At 48.3% G+C, this 14,253-nt stretch overlaps 1 protein-coding gene and 1 long non-coding RNA gene across 4 annotated transcripts in view; one reads left to right on the top strand and one right to left on the bottom strand.

Moving 5' to 3' along the window:
* The window catches only part of LOC141408000 (disco-interacting protein 2 homolog C-like), a 274,075-nt gene that overhangs the window by 225,497 nt on the left and 34,325 nt on the right, over positions 1-14,253 (top strand). The gene's annotated exons all lie outside the window — the stretch shown is intronic.
* The window catches only part of LOC135966385 (uncharacterized), an 85,823-nt gene that overhangs the window by 46,251 nt on the left and 25,319 nt on the right, over positions 1-14,253 (bottom strand). Inside the window, exons 3-4 of one of the 3 annotated variants that reach the window (XR_012419815.1) lie at positions 13,272-13,389; positions 8,405-9,615 (exon numbers count right to left, since the gene is read on the bottom strand). The exons of 1 other annotated variant lie outside the window; for it this stretch is intronic. This is a non-coding gene — a long non-coding RNA (uncharacterized lncRNA). Of the gene's footprint in view, positions 1-3,360; positions 3,488-8,404; positions 9,616-13,271; positions 13,390-14,253 lie in introns of those variants that run through there. One more of the 3 variants, XR_012419817.1, reaches the window with a different exon arrangement.

Raw genomic sequence — 14,253 nt, 5'->3', positions numbered from 1 at the left:
GCAGGAGTAACAAACGAGGCTAGCACAGGCCGATGCTGGCCCTCTCCAGAAGCAGGCCTATCCTTCCTCCTCTCCTCAGCCCCCTCTCCCTTCAGGCCTCAGTGGCTGCTGACAGCGGAGAGGTCACAACTAGAGGAGGCTCTCAACTCCACCAGGGACAGGAGTCCCGGATGCTGGGGACTCAACTGCTGTCCTCCGCATCCACCTCCTTCTGGTCCAGCCTTCTCAGGAGCCAGGCGTGGCCACTTTGACCCTCTTTTCCCTTCTGTGGCTCCTACAAAAAACCAGTTCACAGAGCCCAGGCTGCCTTGCACTCCAGGGATACCTGGCACAGGCCCCCTCCATGTCCTTATCCAAGCTCCTGGGGCCAGAAGGGTCTTGCAATATTTCACTTTCCAGTTGACCATCCCCAGCCTGAAATCCAGAGTGCTCTAAAGAGCATTTCCTTCGAGTGTCATGAGGAAGCTCAGAATGTTTCAGGTTTTGGAGCATTTTGGAGTGGGGACTCTCAGCCTTAATTTGAACCTCTTCAAGGAAGCCACACACTGAAGCCCCCGATGTCCACCCTACACAATCCCAGCACACCATCTGAAGTCCTCAACAACAGATTTTCTTTCTTCAAAAATAACCACAAGTCACAAACTCACACGCAATCACAGAAGGGGGTTGTGGACACCCACACAGATGATGAAATTTAACTGTCACATTTTTACCTAGGTAATTTAAAGTCATTCCTCAAAACACACCTGTTTTACTGAGTTGCATTTTAAGGTGAACACACACAAATCATTTCAGGGAAACAAACGTCACTTTGGGCTGCGTGTGGTTTCTTGACTCCCGTGAATAACTCAGCGTTCACCCTCACTTCTGGATAAGGGAGACGATGCAAAGAAAACTGTTAAAACAAAGACATGAAAACAAGTTTAAGAAGGGTTTGAAAGGTTCCTCCTGTCCTCCTGGAGGGGAGACGAGGATGCCTGGAAAGCTCACGGGGGACAGGAGCACAGCCTCCTCGGTGTGTCATGGACGCTGCCTCACCAAGGGGAGAGGATGATGCCTGGAAGGCTCACAGGGGTGGGAGCACAGCCTCCTCAGTGCTTTCTACACTCAGCAGCTTCAGAAATTCCTGCAGAAGCAGAACACATCATGAGAACTGAGACTGGAACACCCCAAAGAAAGGGATGAGGGGTCAAAAAAAGCATTCAATCATTACCAAGGAGCGCGGGCATGAAGCCGCTTCAAAGACCGTGTGAGAAGTCACTCATAGGCGTTTCAGAAAATAAGGGTAGTGCGAGATTGCTCGATCAGCTCAAACAGGCTGCCGTCCCTCAGGCCATGAAGTCCCTGAGATGAGCCTGTCACTGAGCAGAAGTCACTCGTATCTCTGCCAGAGAAAGTACTACAAGCTGACACATAACCTCATGAAACCTGGGCTTCAGCCGGTCAACAGTGAGTCTGACATGGTACATCCCTCCAGGTAGTTAAAGACCCCAGGGGTTCATCAGACAACCTCGAAGGGCTGTGTCTGTCCAGCTCCTTTTCCGAGTTCTGGATGATTTTTCCTAATGCACTATAAGCAGCATGTTCCAATAGAGATGTAATTAACTGGATGGGTGTCCTCTTAATTTTGAAATTAGAAACACACTTGGCCAGGCACGGTGGCTCATGCCTGTGATCTCAGTACTTTGGGTGGCTGAGACAGCTGGACTGCTTAAGTCCAGGAGTTCAAGTCCAGCCTGGGCAACATTGCAAAACTCCATCTCTACAAAAAATACAAAACTAAGTCAGGCATGGGGACACATGGAACATGTGCCTGTGGGTCCTGGCTACTCAGGAGACTGAGGCAGGAAGATCACTTGAGCCTGGGAGGTTGAGGCTGTAGTAAGCTGTGCTCACACCACTGCCTGGGAAACAAAAAGGTTTTTTTGCCTGTCTCAAAAAAACCAAAGAGAAAAAGAATTATATACCTGACTAGGCCAAAATAAAAGAGGCCTTCGCTGCCTACATAAAGGGCTTTCAGAATTCACTTCCATCCTTAGGAAAGGCGGCCAACACCAGGCTGTGTCCCTTAAGATGCCCTGTCTCATATGGGAAAAAAAATCAAGAGAAATCAAATAAAGGCCATAAAATACATCAGTTTCAACACTAAAATTTGATAGTATGCTTTAAATTGAAGATGAGTTAAGTCACATTTCCAAACCTCTGAAAGCACGGTTACTGGGAGGGAATGGTTTGCAACACACAAACGCAGCTCTGTAAAAGTGCCCAGGCTGGATGAAGGCTCAAACGTCAGTGCGAGGAGAAAGTCTGAACAAACTCTCTCCTGCCCTGCTGCTGTCCTCTTCCAAAACACACTGTTTATCTGTCAGTTTAGAACAAGGCCTAGGGAGGTGGGAGGCAGGCCTGGGAGGGTCACCTAGCATCCAAGCTCCTCACCCACACAACTGCACGAGGCTGAGCTGAGCAGTACACACAAACACAACTGATTCTCCCCAAAAAGAAGACGGAAGGCAGCACACTGCCATGCCAGGCACCCTGCAGATGAGAAGATTGAGGGGAGCCAGAGGTACCTTTAATCTTGCTTGCATGGTGGAGGGAGAGGAATAATGCCACTCACTTGAGTGTTGCACAATTCTTTCTAGCACTGAGTGGCAGAAAACAAAAATTATAGATGCTTCCTCAGATAAATGTTTCTGAAGAACTGAACATAAATTACGTTCAGGAAATAGCATTATGAATGCCTCAAGTGCTTCTGTTTTCAATAATCCCAGAGTAATTCTATAAACCCAGGGAATCAGTCTCACCCAACTCCAGGATCACGGCCCAGGTGACGTGGGCACACATATCCTGAAGCTCCAATACTCAACTAAAGTGGGGCGAGTGAAAATGATCCTGGGTATAATTTACACGGACACAGGAAGGTGGCTGAGCCCCAAACCCCTAAACCAGGAAGACCAGTGTCCTTCAGGGGCCTCACCTCTGTCCTTTCGCAGCCTCTGGGAACCACCACTCTGCTCTCTACTGACACAAACGCCCCTCCCAAGGTACAACACCAGGAAGATCATCATTCAAAACTGAGGAACGTGGCAGAACAAAGCTGTCAGGAGATTTTAATCACCAACACCACTTGTTACATGACCCAAAGATGATTAAAATCCCAGGCCCTTCAAGACTGAATGCTATCTATACTTAAATGCATTTCATCACCATATTGGGGGGTTATTCCTTTGTTTTGCTGCAAATATATCCAACTGCTGTAAAAGGAAAAGGCAATTTGTTAACGAAGCTTCTTGGAGTGTCTCAACAGGCCTCGAGGTAGCATAAAAGGCAGGACTTCCTGGCAGAAACGCTCAGCTCTGAGGTCAGGTGGAGTTCTTGAGCACCAACCAAGGCAAAATAAGGTCGAAGACCACACCACACTTTCCTCAATCACATCTTCATTCCACCTTTCCTTCTATTTCTCACGACTTCACTGGGAGAAATTGTGCTGAAAGAAAATGGAAACACAGACATACATAGGAGACCCTACAGATGCTGAGAATGGGTGCAGCCATCACAGTCCGAATGTCCTTTCAGGGCCATCTGACCTGTCTGGGATCCAAGTATCCAAGGGCAGGATTGTATGTCAGACCCGTGAAGCCAGGATTACAGCCACTGAACGGCAGTTTTCCATCCCACGGAAACCGGCCTTGCTAGGGGCTTCCTCGGGGACCACCGACCTCAAGCCACCACCCGTCAACTACTTCAACTAACCTACATCATGGCAGAGGCCTCCCTAGGCAGACCAGCCCTGTCCAAGTCCTGCTTCATGGCAAACCCTCCAGACAAACGTCCTTGGCCTCCTCCGGGAGGCTGTGCTCGGAAGGTGCCCTCATTTACTTCTGCGGCTCTGAGACATTTAACTAGAGCCCAACACATTTCTTCCTGTTCACATAGTATTGAGTTAAAATACTTTTATGAGTAAACTTTCACTGGGAAAAATACCATTTCAGGAGCCCCAGTGACCACAATGAAAATGTTTTTACCTTCCCTTACGTGACATCGGCAACGCCAGGTCCAGGAAACGTTCTGGATCTCAGATAATGGCAAATCCACTCATAGTAAGTCTTGGTCTTGTTTCACAAGCTATCAAATGCTGCCCAGAAACAGGAAAAACCCCACAACGTGGCAAGGAGGGGCGACCAGCGTGAGTTCTAAGGCCAGACCACCCGGGTCTGCTGACAGCGTGGTGAGGGGCAAACAGTGCAGGGTCTAAGGCCAGACCGCCCGAGTCCCGCTGACAGTGTGGCTTCAGGAGTTTCCTAAACCCTCTGCTCTCCAAGTTTCATGTCAGAAAAATGCAGTGATAACCGTGTCCACCTCGTTAAAATATGTATATATATACACACACATATATATATACTCCAAACCTACAGCCCTATAAAGGTCATTAATCCTAGTTATCCTCAAGGCATTGAGCGATCAATAATGAGCCATCCCCCTGCTGCTGACCTGCCACAGCCCCAGCCTCCGGAAACCCCGCGTCGACACCAGCCACACAGGATGAGGCCAGGGAAGGAGCAGGACTGTGTCTTGGGAACTTAAACTCTGGAAGCTGAGTTAAATCAGTGCCGCTCAAATCTTGTCACCAACTGTCTTGTTAAACTGGGAGATTCCATCTCTGGGGATCTTGAAGGAACCTGAGGCTCTACATTGAGTGAGGTGAGCACTCGTGCTGGAATGAGCCGGCAGGGAAAGCAACCGAATCTGGGGTCGCAGCTGCCTGAGGCTTGGGTCCCACCGGGAAAGTGGCACCAGGGCCCTCAGGACAGTGGCGGAGGTCCCAGGAGGCAAGTCCCGGTGCAGAGACTCATGGACCCAAAGATTGCTCCACGGCCAGGAGGGGCTGCTGCGCTGACAGCCACCAGGCAGGCAGCCTTCGAGCTCCTCCAGCTGCCATCCTGCAGGCAGGGAGGACAGTGCCCAGACCACCCTGGGGCTCCCCCCAGCCTGCCAGGCTGGTACTCTTACTCCAGCCACTGACAAGAGTCCCCATGTTGCAAGCTAGGTTGAAACAGTGCCTCAGGCCTCGGGGCACATGCACCCCCCTGCAGGGCCGGGATGGCTATTCCCACACATCCCCAACTCACAGCAAAACTTAAAAATGAAAGTCGGAAGATACACAGCCAGGAAACCAATACTCAAGAAGCAACTCCAGGGTGACTCTTCCTAGAGCTATTGCTATTGAACATCTTTAAAAACATTTCCAGGGTGACTTCCTAGAGCTATTGCTGTTGAAAATCTTTAAAATTCTTCATTTCAAAATTAGCTTTTATTACACTGTCTTCCCTATTCTACCAAGACTCTAGAAAACAAAACCATTACAATTTCCAATTCTATCTTATAGGAAGTTAGAAATACACGTTTCCTCAAAGGGTTCTACGTGTTTCCTTGGCAATATCCTTTCCATGCCCCGTACTACTGCCCACAACAGAGAAGGCTTTTCCAACCCAACCCAACCCAACCCAACCCAACCCAACCCAACCCAACCCAATGGCCCTGAGACAGGCCCCTAACGAGTCGTCTACAAACTCTTGAGACAGGCTTGCCCTGACAAATCATCTGCAAACTCCATCTTCTATTAAAAACAGTACCGAAAATGAGCATATTACCACTTTTTAAAAATTACTGTAAAGTGGACAGTGTTCAGTTCTGTGAATTTCGGCACAAATATTCCCATAATCATCATCACACAAGCAGAACAGTCCAACAGCCCCAAACCCACTCACGGGGCCTCATAAGCATACCCTCCCATTCTCAGCAACCACCCTCTCCGTGTCCTCCCATGACTCAGGTCTATCTTTTGCGAGCGTTGTGGCAAAACACTCGCAAAATCACAATTTCCTGGGCATTGTGCTTGGAGGTGCACCCAGGGTGTCCTGTGATCAACAGCCAGGCCTCGGGGCTGCTGGGTATTTATTATTCCACATATGGCTGTGGCACATTGTAACCTGTTTTGGACAACTATAGACAGCGCTATTAACATCTGGGCACAGTTTTTCTTAAACATCAGATTCTGTTTCTCTAGGGTAAATACCCAGGATTGGGGTCACTGGGACCCACGTTTGTGTGAGTTCAGTTTTGTAAGAAACCGCCAAGCTGTCTGCACCGTGCTGAACCCCAGCATCGCACAGGAGTCCCGACTGCCTGTCCTCACCAGCACCTGGGGCTGTCGGAAGACCTTAGTCAGGCGCTCCAGCAGGGGTGTGAACAAATTCACTGCGGCTTCGGTGCACATCTCGGTGCAACCAGTCATGCTGAAGGTCATTTCAGATGCTTTCGGGCCATCCTCCCGTCCTTCTCAGCGAAGCATCTGTTCAGGTCTCTTCCGCTTTTAAGTCAGGTGGTTTGTTCTCTGTCATGAGCCGTGGGAGTCCTGTGCATTCTGGATACGAGTCCTTTGCCGGCTGCATGGTTTGTAGACATCTTCTCCCCGTCTATCGAAAATGTGTCTCTTCAATTCCCTAGGGGTGTCTTTTATATTAGAAGTTTAATTTTGATGAGTCTTACCTACTTGTTTTCTTCCTTGATTATGGATCATGGTATGGCTAAGAGCTCTCACCCTAGGTCTCCACAATTTCCCTTTCTTCTGCAGGTTTTGTAGTTTGGTATTTTACATTCAGGGCTATGGTGCACCTTAATTTTCATACAGAAATTTCTCCCTGTTTTCACTCTTTTGCATATGGCTGTCCCATAATTCCAGCACCATTTGTTGAAAAGACTCAAATTCCACTGAACTGCTTTTGCATCTTTGGATCTGTTCTGGACTCCACTCTGTCAGCTGACCCATGTGTGTGCATCCTGAGCATAATTTATGACTTTAGTGGCTGTCTCTGTGAAAAAAAGTAACTCTGTCTGGAAGCAAAAACTACATTAGAAGTGCTCTAAATAAGATTCTTCCTGTTGTCAGGAGAGCAAAGCCACTGCCCTAAGCAGAGGTGAGGCCTCAACAGCTTCCAGGCACAACCTTAACACACAATGGGGAAGGGAATTCATTTCAAGGGCCACAACATGAGACCAGCATAGCCATGAAAACTGCAATAATTTCACAACAGAATGAAATTCATAAAGAATTGCTCAGAAGCGTGTGATAAGTTACATAAATCACTGTTCCTTAAATTCTGACGGTTGACTAGAACAGAAATAGCTTCACGGTACAGTTCAAACAGGAGAAAGGTAGGTAGGGGTGGTTTCCACACCACACAGGGCCTGCAGGAAAGGGACACTCTTCCTCTAAACGGGAGATCCCGGGAGTGATGTGATAAGCCATGGTGAGAGTCACAGAACTGTGCAAGCCGGAGTCGCGGCCTTTGCCCCACCACGGAACCTGTGTCCATGAACGACGAGGCTCAAATGTCAGGCCGGGGCAACCGAGGCAGTTATCAGGGGACAAGAAAACGAGCGCACGGTGGAGGCAAAGGTCTGAAATCGCGCGGCAACTTCGAGTCAAGTGGGACAAACTGACTCAAAATACAGGTTCCAAAAACCACCACAGAGAGCTGCTCCTCGGCTCTGGAAAGGCTAAGTGACTAATGCCCACACTGAGCATCTGCTCCCAGAGACGACCCTGGTGACCTAAGGCCCAGCTCCTCCGAACCCGCGCCGAACCTCAGTGAGGAACTTTGTTGGTATCTTACGGCACATTGACATGTTCCCTTAAAATCTGGTATTTCATCAACAATGCAGGCGCCAGCTTTGACTCATACACATTTCGATTAAACAAGATAATTTACACCCTGACTCTGCCAGGTAAGAGGTTTACTACAATCTTTAAACAGAGCCAGAGGCTACAGTCTGCTCCTACACAACACCATGTCTCTACAAGTTCCATGGGTTTTTACTTTCCATGTCTTCACTTGCCTAGTGCTAGAAAGCAGATTAAAAACAGAAGGAACCCAGAAACACTATTGAATGAGACTCAAATATCTTGCAGTCATCATCGTGATGAGATGTTTATTAAACAGAAATGTTCTCCCCTGTAGAAAGCAGCACACATCAACACGCACCGATAACTGTCGCCAGCATTCCAGATCATCTTCCCTTCCATGGCCACAGTGCAGGGCAATGGACCACGCACACCTGCAGACCCACGGACAGCGGGGTGACACGGCCGATTCTTGTAGCAAGCAGGCCAGGGTGCACTCAAAGTGCGTCTCTTTCCAGAGGTCTGCCATGGAAAGTTACACATTTATTCCACGAGTTAATGGCACTGCACCAAACATTTCTGTAAGATTCTCTAAGCAAGCATTTCCTTCTGCCTACAATGGCCCGACACAAACTGAAAAAGCTCTTGGAGCTGCCAAAGACTTCAATATCCCCTTAACTATTGTCATGCACGCCCGTGTGAAGAGACCACCAAACAGGGTTTGTGAGCGCAACATGGCTGTTTATTTCACCTGGGTGCAGGCGGGCTGAGTCCAAAGAGTCAGCGAAGGGAGCTAAGTGTGGAGCCGTTTTATAGGATTTGGATAGGTAAAGGAATATTACAGTCAAATGGGGGTTGTTCTCTGGCGGGCAGGAGTGGGGGTCACAAAGTGCTCAGTGGGGGAGCTTTTTGAGCCAGGATGAGCCAGGAAAAGGAATTTCACACACACAAAAAAAATCATCGCTTAAGGCAAGGACCGGCCATTTTCACTTATTTCTGGTAGAATGTTATCAGTTAAGTCCAGGCAAGGCATTTGCACTTTTGTGATTCTTCAGTTACTTCAGGCCATCTGGGCGTATATACGTGCAAGTCACAGGCGACGCAATGGCTTTGCTTGGGCTCAGAGACCTAACAACCATAGTCTTTACTTTTAAGGTGTGGGGTAAGATCATATAATCCCCAACTAAGCTCCTGATGCTGTGTGTGGCATCTAGCAACAGCACGTTCCATTCCTGGATTACATTTCACTCAAGAGTCCACAGTGAGAACGATTTCTGGTGAATGAAACACCAGGCAGGAGGGTGATTCCGCTGGGCAGCTCTTCACACACAGCCCAGGAGCTGAGGGGAGAGGAAGAGTCCCACGAGCGTCCACCGTGCTCACGCCCCCTTGGAATGCGCCCCACTCCTAGAGACCCGGACCCAAGGGAAATCTGACCTGAAAATGGGCAAACCCTCACTTTGGCAGAGGGACAGGGACTCGGGCCACAACTTGACCTCAGAGCAACACAAGTGCAGACACAGCACCCCACGACACCCTCTCTACCCAAATTCAAGGAGGAAAACCAACGCCCCGCCCCCTTGCGGAAACCCCCGGCTGCTGGAGCAGACGCCTGCCGGCGTGTGCAGCCTCTCCTGTCCCACGTTCCGGGCTCAGCACCTGTGCCTCAGCCCTGGCACTGCTCGCCACACCCACAGGTGTGCCAGGAGGGGCAGGTCCTAAGGTCTCCACTGCACCAAAGCCTGCAAGGCAAAGGGGCAGCTCCCTCCAGCAGGAGTCCAGAAGCACACACTGCACCAGCGTCAAGGCGTGAGAATTCTCCCCTCGGTCTCCGAGTCTCCAGTCTGTTGCCCGCCACGGTCTTCTGCCAACGGTGAGGCCCAAGCTGAGCGGCACATTTGGTTCTCACCATTTCCCTTGTCAAATCAATACTGCAAACATATCCAATTCATCCTGTCACTAAAAATGAAATAATCCGCCATCTCCATCACAGATGATGCAATCAGGTTTTCATTACCGGGTTTTTGTTTTGTTTAGTTTTTTGTTTTTTTTTCTATTTTGAGATGGAGTTTCTGCTCTGTCGCCCAGGGTGGAGTGCAGTGGTGCGATCTTGGCTCCCTGCAACCTCTGCCTCCTGGGTACAAGTGATTCTCCTGCCTCAGCCTCCCAAGTAGCTGGGATTACAGGTGCCTGCCACCATGCCCGGCTAATTTTCATATTTTCAGTACAGACGGGGTTTCACCATGTTCACCAGGCTGGTCTCGAACTCCTAACCTCAGGGGATCCACCTGCCTCCTTCTCTCAAAGTGCTGGAATTACAGGCATAAGCCACCACTCCCGACCATTACTGGTGTAATTTCTAAGCCACTCTCTCTCACACCCACTCCCTTTTTTTTTTTTTTTTTTAAAGAACCAGCTTTATGCCTATATTTTTTCCAAGAGAACCAGTTACCCCATTTCAAGTACAAATAAGACATGGTGTTTAAAAACCAAAAATGCCCATTTGCACAGAAGTCTCCAAATACCCAGTCGATTTAAGCCTTGAGAATAAGATCAAGCTGTTTGGCTGAATACAACTTCCCTTTCCATCTGTCTGCCTGTGAGTTAGACACAAGGACGAAGCCACGAGCTAGGGACATAAAGGCAGGAACCACCAAGGTAGCCGAGACTCCAAATAAAAGCTGGAAGGACCAACACAAATGCACCACACCCTGCATGCCCCTCCTCCTCTCCTTCCTTTTCAGAATTTCCAGAGGATGAAACAGGGACCTTCTCAGACGTCCCACGATGCAGGCGGCCACAGGGGAAGGCGGCGGCAGCCTGAATGAGGCGACCGGGAAATCACATTCCACAAACAAATTCTCCATGTGCTTTACATCCTCTGTCTCTGAAGAACTATGCCAGTCTAACAGTGGCTAGAAAACCGCATTCAAGTGTCATTTCCCATTTCAAGCAAAGAAAACAGTGGTGGGGCATGAGGGAAAAACATAGCCATGTGTTCTGGGCTATTAAATAAGGTTTTTCTGTTATAAACGTATAATTTTACATTCTCAGATTTCTGTATAATTGATATGCTTCCTAATTAGCAGACATAGTAATAAAAAGTGAATTCCAAGTGTAAGATCGGAGGAACCGTTCACATGGCTTCAGGTTCTGCTACTGGGTTTCAACTTAAGAAAATGGTTCTGTGTGTTGGTAACAAGGCCTGAGAGTATGTGTGAGAGTCAGTGTGGCTGTAATCAGGGTTCGTGTTGGTTCCCTAGCAGAGGATGTTACACTGTTACATTATCTTCTACAAAAAATCCTGAAAAAAATGAAGGCTGAATAGACATACACACCCTCCCAAAATAATCCAAATGTCCACCGATATGAAAAACAGATGAATTACGGCTTCCATCGTGGAATATTCTTCAGCAGTGAAAACAAACTATAGCCACAGGTGCCAACTAGGATAAAGAAAACCTTTTAAACACGCTTAAAGTGAACCGACTAGGCAGAATTCCTCGATTACAGGCATCTGCTCCAAAAGGGTACTGTTATTAGTCCTGTGATGTAGAATGATAGTTAGCAACCCTGTTTCGGGGCACATCTAGAAAAAAGCAAAATAATGACTACACAATTTTAAATTCTTTGTAAATTATAACTATTACTATGAAAATTCTAAAAATGTGAAAATCTTCCCAACTGTTATTGGACACGCTTCAAAATAAATACCCTGGCATTGCTTGCCACACCCACAGTTGTGCCAAAATAAATGAAAATATAGCCCAAGGTAGTAGAATTGAAACCTGAAGATGTACGAGCCGTCCCTGCCTCGCTATCTATACATCGTGTAGAAATTTAAGAGCAGGTAGTGACACTGCAATGCAAGGCTCAAACCAACTGGGTATTTGGAAACTTCTATGCAAAGTGGCATTTTCGGTTTTTAAACACGGTGTTATTTGTACTTCAAACAGGTAACTGTTTGGTTCCCTTGGAAAAAATATAGCCATAAACCTGGTTTTTTTAAAAAAATACGGGAGTGGGTATGAGAGAGAGTAGCTTAGAAATTTTAAAAGTATCAGCAGGGAGCAGTGGCTCATGCCTGTCATTCCAGCACTTTCAGAGACAGGCCCAAGGGGCCTTTGAGGACACCGGTCTCCTCTGCTGCCTGCCTGCTGGACTGACCCCCCAGGACATTCACTGGGTTTCCACCCCTGTCTCATTTAACATCCCAAGGGTGGTCTTCATCCTCGTCTGGGGCTCAGCTCTGCCCCAATTTCCTAAATCTCTGCCTTCAGAGCCTGAAAACACCCACGCCCAGGGTCACCCTAAGTCCACGTTTACCCCAGAGAGTCCCCATTTTATGTTTTCCAGGCATCACCTTAGTGATAATTTATCCTGTAAATTCCAACTGCCTTCACACCTCACCCCTGCTGTCTCCCAGCAGACCCCACTCAGATGCACATGCCCCAGACCCACACCCAGGTCTGTACATGCTGCCCTGCTCTACCCATGTGGGGACCACCTCTCTTTCTTGAGGAATCAGCTGGCGATCATCTCCTTGTGGAGGGCTGCCCTGACTTCCAACTCTCTCCAGCAAAGGCAGAAGCCATCCTCAGTACTTCCCCAAAACTCAGGCCAAGTATGAAGATGGCGCAGATGCTAGCTGTGCCTGGGATGCCAAGGGCAGGGCCCACAGATGCTCTGCACATGGCCCGGGGCACCGCCTGAACACAGCAAGTGCTGAAGAAATAAAACTGACATGCGATGACCTCTGATAGGGCCTCCTTCACCATCCACATCTGTCTCCCCACTGGACAGTAAAATCCACAAGACAGGGAAGGCTTGTCTCACTCATCTTCAAACTCCCAGGGTCACCCTGGCAGGTAAAGGGGACTCAAATGTCTTCTGAAGGAAGCAGCTGGTTAGCTGCCGAGTTAAAGGGCCTCTGAAATTCAGAGCTCTGCATAGGAGTCCAGCACACTTTATTATGAATGACTCCAACCACGGCAGAAGTGGCCGTGGAACCAGTGCTAACCAATTCAGGGTTTGTTCACTGTTTCTCAGTTCATTATCACAACGCATTCTCACAGAGCAGCGGCGCACAGATCCTCAGACGTCTACACAGAGTGGGACGATGGCGCCAAGTCACGTCAACGTCCTGTTGCAGACTGGGAGACACCGGTCAGACACGGACCCAGGCAGAGCACAGACCTCGCGTTAAATCGGCTCCGTGTAAACAGCACTCCCTGCCAGGCCCTTTCCTATCTGCACAGCTTCTACAAATTCAACTCTCGCACCTGACACCTAAGAATACTGCACACCCCCATGTGAATCCCCTACTCACCTCCCAAAATGACCCGGCATGGCCGAGTACAAAAAATTTCAACATAAGGGAACTGGAGGGCATGTGGGGCTTTCTCGAGTCCCTGCTGCCTCCTGATGGGAGGGCCCAATGCTTCACACCCCTAGTGAAGGGCGGGTCTCTTCGGCCCCCAGGCTTTGACCTGGAGCTTAAATCAGCATTAACTAATTTCACTTTCCAGAACCAACTTCAAAGGCCTGCAAAGCCAGAGAAGGGAGAGGAGATGGAACACGCCCTCACCTCAGATCTGCTGCAAGCACACACTTCTCAGATGCGTCCCAAGGTGCACAGCGTGTCCGATGCCTGTTTCACATCCACCGACCTGCAGGTCTTCTATGTGGCATCAGCCTCCTGGGCACTGGGAACAAGAGGTATAATGGCAAGTCCCTTCTGCAGCAAAGCTGAGGCAAAGGGACCCAACACATTGGAACTGACCTTTTTCTGACAGTATCAAAACAGAAGGAAAATACTGTACAGTCAACTCCCCCTCACGCAGGTTTATTTACCTGTGACTCAGAGGCCATGACAGAGAACTTCAGGTTCTTACCGATTCCTATTTTCCCCATCCAGGAAGCCTTTGTTTTTAATATCGTACGAACTTGCCATTTTATAGGCCAAAAACAGCAAATATTGGCAGTTTCCTACAGTTCAACTGAATAAAATATGATCATGGCCTTTTGTGAAACCATGAAGAAAAGGTGGATATCTCAATATGTGTTTCCAGACTGGCTTTGTTCCTGAAGCGGTAACTCTGTTCACTCAGGATATTAGACACTGAAGAATAAACATCAATATCCCACCAAGAAAACCAAAGGAATGAAATAATTTTGCATCCACCTTGGAACCTTTTTAGGACAAGGCAGGACACAAACTTCTAAAAAGCTGCAATTGTCCCTCTGTATACACAAGGACATGGATTCCAGAACATGCCCGAGTTTACCCAAATCTACGTATCCACAGGACCCCACGGCCACCCTATGGAAGCACATGTAGGAAACGTCGGCCCTCCACAAAGCCAGGTTTTTTCAGTAAGGGTTTGGTTGGAAAAAAAATTAACATAAGTGATCCTTCGAAGCTCAAAACCCATGTTGTTCAGGGTCAGCTGCATTTATTACTTGTGTCATATCTGAGGCCTGAAAGCCATCATTCTCGATACCTTAATGTGACGGTTAACAAACTAACTGTTCCGATTAGAAAGAGGAAAAAGCTTATTTTTAAGCTG

Source organism: Macaca fascicularis, chromosome 11, assembly GCF_037993035.2.
Source record: "Macaca fascicularis isolate 582-1 chromosome 11, T2T-MFA8v1.1".
Classification (NCBI taxonomy): Eukaryota; Metazoa; Chordata; class Mammalia; order Primates; family Cercopithecidae; genus Macaca; species Macaca fascicularis.
The sequence above is the reverse complement of the archived record's forward strand: the minus strand, read 5'-3'. Positions and strand labels throughout refer to the sequence as shown.